This window comes from Poromitra crassiceps (genome assembly GCF_964638095.1).
Source record: "Poromitra crassiceps genome assembly, chromosome: 2".
Classification (NCBI taxonomy): Eukaryota; Metazoa; Chordata; class Actinopteri; order Beryciformes; family Melamphaidae; genus Poromitra; species Poromitra crassiceps.
This window is the reverse complement of record NC_139624.1, coordinates 21431694-21437388: the sequence shown is the minus strand read 5'-3', so window position 1 is coordinate 21437388 and position 5695 is coordinate 21431694. Positions and strand designations below refer to the sequence as shown.

The following is a 5695-nucleotide window of genomic DNA, read 5'->3' as shown; positions in this document are numbered from 1 at the left end:
TTTCTAGGGGGGCTGTGTGATTTTTGTTTGTACATTTTAAAGTAAAATGCATTAATGTGGTGCACTCTGAGAGTAAAATGAAGAGGCTGGTAAGAAGAGGCTATGAAGAACTACACACATATTATCCTCTTCACTATTCTGTGGCTTTACAATGATGAAAAAATTAGTCTCCTTATAGAGAGCCAAAGTGAACGTCACTTGCTTCCTTTCTCCCTGTACCAGCATCAGAAAAAATACAACGGTGGTGAACAGAGACAGACGTTAGGCCTACTTTTTTATCGTGTTTGAATTGTGCCACGGGGTAGTTAAATTTGGTCAATTTAAAAGATAACTATGCATGTCAAGAAAGTTGCAGTTTGTCCTGAAACCGAAACGTAAAGTTTAGTTTTGTCAATCAACTACATCTCGTGTCGCACATTATAGGCCTACGTCACACCATCATCAACAATGGAGTGGCGGGAGAGATGTCACTTATGCGACTGGTTGTGCGTATAGTCTTTCTGATTTATCACTTATAGTGCCACAGTTTTACCACAAGCTGCGACTTTCTCCAGCATCTGCATTGTTAGACTGTCCTCCACAAAAGCATTAAACCGATTTTTGTTTGATTTAAAATTGACCCCACAGTGCATCAAAATGTTTTACTGTAATGGTACTTTAAACAGCTAATGCAAATTCTTGCTAAATAAAGCTTGAATCTCCACGAAAACAATTGACAAGATTTTGCTGTCAGAGTAGTTGAAGTGTGCAAAATCCAAGAATTGTATCTCAAAAACTGAATTTTTGACAGTATTTTGAATTCTGCCCTCATGTATAGCTTAAAGAGCATCGTAATTGCCCTAATTACCTAATGATGTGATGTCACTTGAGCAATGATGTCATTAGTGATGTCATCAGTGATGATGTCATCAATGATGTCATCAGTGATTGTGTCATCAATGATGTCATCCTTCCTGGCTGAGCAGACTGGGTGGGTGATGTCATAGTTGTTGCTGTCATGTCATCGGTGATGTCATACATGCCAAAGTATAAATAAGCAATTTTTCAGTCTATCTCTCTCTAGCTGCTTTCACACATGTCTGGAATTCAGGAGTTATCTAGAGGCCATCCGTATGGCGGTCTATGTGTGAACAGATTTTGGTGGCTCATGCGCGCTCCCGCGAGCAGTAGTGTGCCTGACCAAGTTGGTGCCCTAGGCAAGATTTGTGCTGGTGCCCCCCCCCCCCCCCCCCCCCAAAGAAAATATAATAAAAATTATATCGCAGCGAATTCCACCACTGCAGTGCAGGCTCAGAATCGCCCTTCCCCAGTCAGTGGCGCTGGAAGTACTTTTAGGAAGGGGTGCTGTAAGGAAGGGACTCTCGTTTTTTGGACTTTAATCCATATTTAGAAGAATATTTAATTTTAAATTAACATTAGGATTATACTGTTGTGATGTCATTATTCAGTATCTTCTCCTTTTCTCACTCACTTTCATATAAGCACCTGCTCTCCCTTTAGTCGTTTTACACTACAACAGACAGCAACACAGGCATAAACACTGAACTTATTATTATTATTATGGAAAACCAGATTATGATGAAAATCAAACACTTTTGAAGAGAGAGCATATTAAATAAGATCAGAGCTGGGAAGCACAAACTGTTTTTTAATGCATTTTGTTGGTGGTATAAACACAAGACAGCCAAATCCAACAATTTCGAAAATCCCATTTCTTGCCACCAGGGGGTGCTGCAGCACCCTCAGCACCCACCTTCCAGCTCCCTTGCTCCCCCCCCCCCCCCCCCCCACTCTGGGAAAAAGCTCCGAGCAGGTAAAAGGGGGCGCGGCCGCGCAGGGGGTGGGGTGGTATGGATTAGTGTGACCGGTGGACTTCTGCGTTGTGTTGTGTTTTAATGATCGGACCCAACGGCAGCTGGGGCGGCTTTAGCTCAGGAGGTAGAGCGGGTCGGCCAATGACGCAAGGGTTGGCGGCTCGATCCCCGCTCCCTCCCAGCTGCTGTCGTTGTGTCCTTGGGCAAGACACTTAACCCTCCTTGCTCCCGATGGTGTGTAGGCACCCTGCGTGGCAGCCTGCAGGCCATTTACCATTTACCATTTACCCAACAACCGGGATATCTTGTCAAACAGAGGCTGTTTATTCTGACAGAAAAGAAATGAAACAATTATCCTCCACTCTGCAGTACTTTTCCCCACCACAATCCTCTTCCACCAGGAAATATAGTAAGAGCGGACATTGAATTCAAACAACAGTACGTGTGCAAAACTTAACGTGAAACAAAACACAGTAAACATACCTGACAGAAAAGAAATGAAACAATTATCCTCCACTCTGCAGTACTTTTCCCCACCACAATCCTGCACATGAAAACGGACATATCCGGACATTCAGTGAGTGGGATTCCACTCGTCAAACTACATTCACACAGTGGTCAAAACATGGAAATATATGAAGTAACAGGTGCATCCATACTTTACAAAGGTAAGACTAACAAAAATATAAACAGGAATGATCAGAAATGATAGGATGGAATGTGATATATTACAGAGGATAAAAACACCCACCTCTTCCACCAGGAAATATAGTAAGAGGAAGAGGTGAGGGTATCAGGAAGTGTATAGGCACTGGGAAGGAGGAGCAACACTACAGTAGTAAAATGCGATAGTAAGCAAAAAAAAAGGGGACAGAGAGAGAGAGAGAGAGAGAGAAAGAGGAGAGTGAAAGAGATAGAACGAGAGAGGGAGAGAAAGGGAGAGAGAGAGAATACTGCTATTATATGCTGCTAATATTGCTCTGTATTGTCACAGACTGAGGGGTTTAGCCTGTACGATTTCCAGCCGTTGTTAATAAAACGTTAAACAGAACATCGTGGTCCGCCAGTTCTTCAGACATAACATTGGCGACGAGGATGATGGGACGTGCAGCTGGAGTACGACACCCGCCAGTCGTTGAAGAGGAACCCTTTGGGAGGCGGCGCCGGGTCAATGTGCAGCTTGGCCAGGCAGATCCCCACGTACACGTCCTCCAGGTGCAGCCTGGGGATGCTGAGCGACGCCTGGTAGATCAGCTCCGCCATGTCCCCGGAGAACACGTACGCCGTGCCCGAGCAGAAGGCAGGGTAGGGCTTGAAGGGGTACAGTTCGGGCGGCATGTACCATTTGCTGTCCTTGTTGCGGTTTGGTGTGTAGCCCCTCATCAGGTGGCCCGTGAAGTACCTCTGCCTGGGCGGCAGCTCGGGCTTCAGCAGCTTCTGGATGAGATACTCTGTGTTGACGAACATGTCGCTGTCCGTCTTCATCACGTAGCAGGCGTGCGGACAGTGGGTCGCCACCCAGTTCATGCCCATCAGGGTTTTGATAGTCAGGTTGTGGTACGTGTCCTGGTAGTCCTGTTGGATGATGTCATGGTGGACGCGGCTCTCCTCCTCTATGCTGCGCTGGAGGAAGGTGTCCAAGCCCTTTCCCGCGCCGAGCAAAAAGAGACGAACGAAGCCCAGCCCCATCGCTACGCTCTCGTTCCCCCACGTCTGGCGGATGGCGTTGCGGGCGCTGGCCTGGCCGGGTTCGGCAGTGATGAGGAGGAGGAAGGGCGTGCTGTCCCTGCACTTGAAGGGCTCGTTCAGGATGTAGCGGTAGGGCTGGGCGCTGAGCAGGGGCGGACTGGGATCATAATTCAGGCCGGGCATTAGATACCAAGCAGGCCAGGCCGATACGGGCCGACGCGTGTGCCGGCGTCCGAAGGGCGGCGGCGAAAAATTTGGACCGTTTGAAGCTCAATTTGGGCCGTTTGAAGCCCAATTTGGGCCGTTTGAAGCCAGATTTGGGCCGTTTGAAGCCCAATTTGGGTCGTTTAAAGCCAGATTTGGGCCGTTTGAAGCCCGATTTGGGCGGTTTGAAGCCCAATTTGGGCCAAGTCCAATTTTACAATGAGATGCACCCACTTTAAACCTGAATAAAGTAATAAAACCACTAGTAAACCAGTAGGCGGCGCCTGGCCTGCTGCTCAGTGAGTGGCCTGGCCAGGGCATTTGCCTGACGTGCCCGATTATGCAGTCCGCCCCTGGCGCTGTCAGTCCCTCCCACACCCATATCTCCTTCTGCAAGCTGTTGTTCTTGCTCATGGAGTCCTCAAGCCCTATTACACCCATCCCAGTTCCCGCTCCTGCCCCTGCTTCACCGCCCCGCTCTGCCTGCTGAGAAGTGAGGTTGAGCAAAGGCGCCACATACCCTGTCTCCCTCCAGAGGCTCCTGAGGGAGGCGCTCTGCTTGCCCTATACCTTGGGGCCGTGGAAGCCCGACGGTGTAGGCCAGCGTCCCGGCAGCCAGTACTGGTAAAGAGAGGAGGCCTGCCACGTGGGTGCGAAAGAGATCACGCTTGACTCTCCAGGTCATCTTGATGGGACAGCAGTGCCGGCGTCTCCACTGCATGGTGCAGGTCGGGGTCGCAGGGGGCTGCTGCTCGGTTCATATACAATCAGTGGTACAACAGTGATGATGTCACAATTGTTCGAGTGTAACCAAAAACCCAATCGCTTGAGTGACATCACTGATGATATCATAGACATTGTGACATCATTGCATGTCATCAGTGAGTGATGTCATCAGTGATGCAGAGTTGTGCAATTGTGTGCTGCGCATGCCAATAGTGCCGAGATGACTGATGATGTCATAGGCATTGGGACATTATATTAGGGGCAGAGTGGGAATTACACACATAGCCCCCGTTGCCCCTCCCTCTGGCCGTGATGCCCTGAGATCCCTAAGGCCACCTTGGCAGTGCCCTGCTACCAGCCTGCTACTGTCAGTTGCTTTAAAAGCGTCAGTAGTCTCAGTTTGATGTAGCCTGCCCTATGCAAAGGATCTACGCATATCCATGTGGTGGAAAGGTTTCCTTGCGCGCACTGGGGGTGGAGGGGGGCGCCGCTGTGTCCCGGCCTGGCCTTCTCTCCCACGCCTTATGTGTGGGGGCGGGGGCCGGGGTGGGGGACATCGGTGCTCTCCATCACAGGTTAGAATAGCTTAGGTTAAGCGATAGATTAGCTAGCCTAACTGTAGGCTGTAGACCTGTTATAGTGTTCAGGCTAAAATCAGACTAGAGCAGAATAGCACAGGGCAGACTAGACTGTAGATTAGCTAGATTCCCTGTGTTCTAGTTAGTTCCGTTTAATGGCTAGAGTAGTCAGACCGTCTGATTTTCTCCCCCCTTTTCCTGCTCTCTCCTCTCTCACACTCTAAAGCATGGCACTCATTCTACTCTAAAGCATAGCATCCCCTCCTTTCCCTGTTCTCTCCACATACTCTCTCTCTTACAAACCCCTGCTCTCCCTCCCCACCTCCTCCCCTTCTCGAACTGTCCTCCCCCACTATTCTAAAGCATGGCATCCATTCTATTCTAAAGCATGGCACCCATTCTCTTTCTCTTTCCCCATTCCCCTGCTCCTTCCCCACCTCTCCTTCCCTGCTCCCTCCTCCCCCACATTTCCCATTCCTTCCCCACCTCCCTTTCCCTGCTCTCTCCCCACCCACATCCCCCCGCTCTCCCTCCCCCTCCCTTCTCCTGCTCTCTCCTCTTTCCCCCTTCCCCTGCTCCTTCCCCACCTCCTCTCCTCCTCAACATTTCCCATTCCCTCCCCACCTCATCACTTTCCTGTTCTCTCCTCTCTCACATTCCCCCTGCTCTCCCTCCAGCTATGTA

At 49.6% G+C, this 5695-nt stretch overlaps 1 pseudogene across 1 annotated transcript; it reads right to left on the bottom strand.

The window, feature by feature from the left end:
• Positions 1–2885: 2885 nt before the first annotated feature.
• LOC310798903 (beta-1,3-galactosyltransferase 2 pseudogene) lies at positions 2886–4428 on the bottom strand (annotated as a pseudogene). The gene is made up of 2 exons: positions 4084–4428; positions 2886–3660 (listed from the first exon to the last, which is right to left on the bottom strand). The product of its transcript is annotated as a beta-1,3-galactosyltransferase 2 pseudogene (transcript).
• Positions 4429–5695: the final 1267 nt, after the last annotated feature.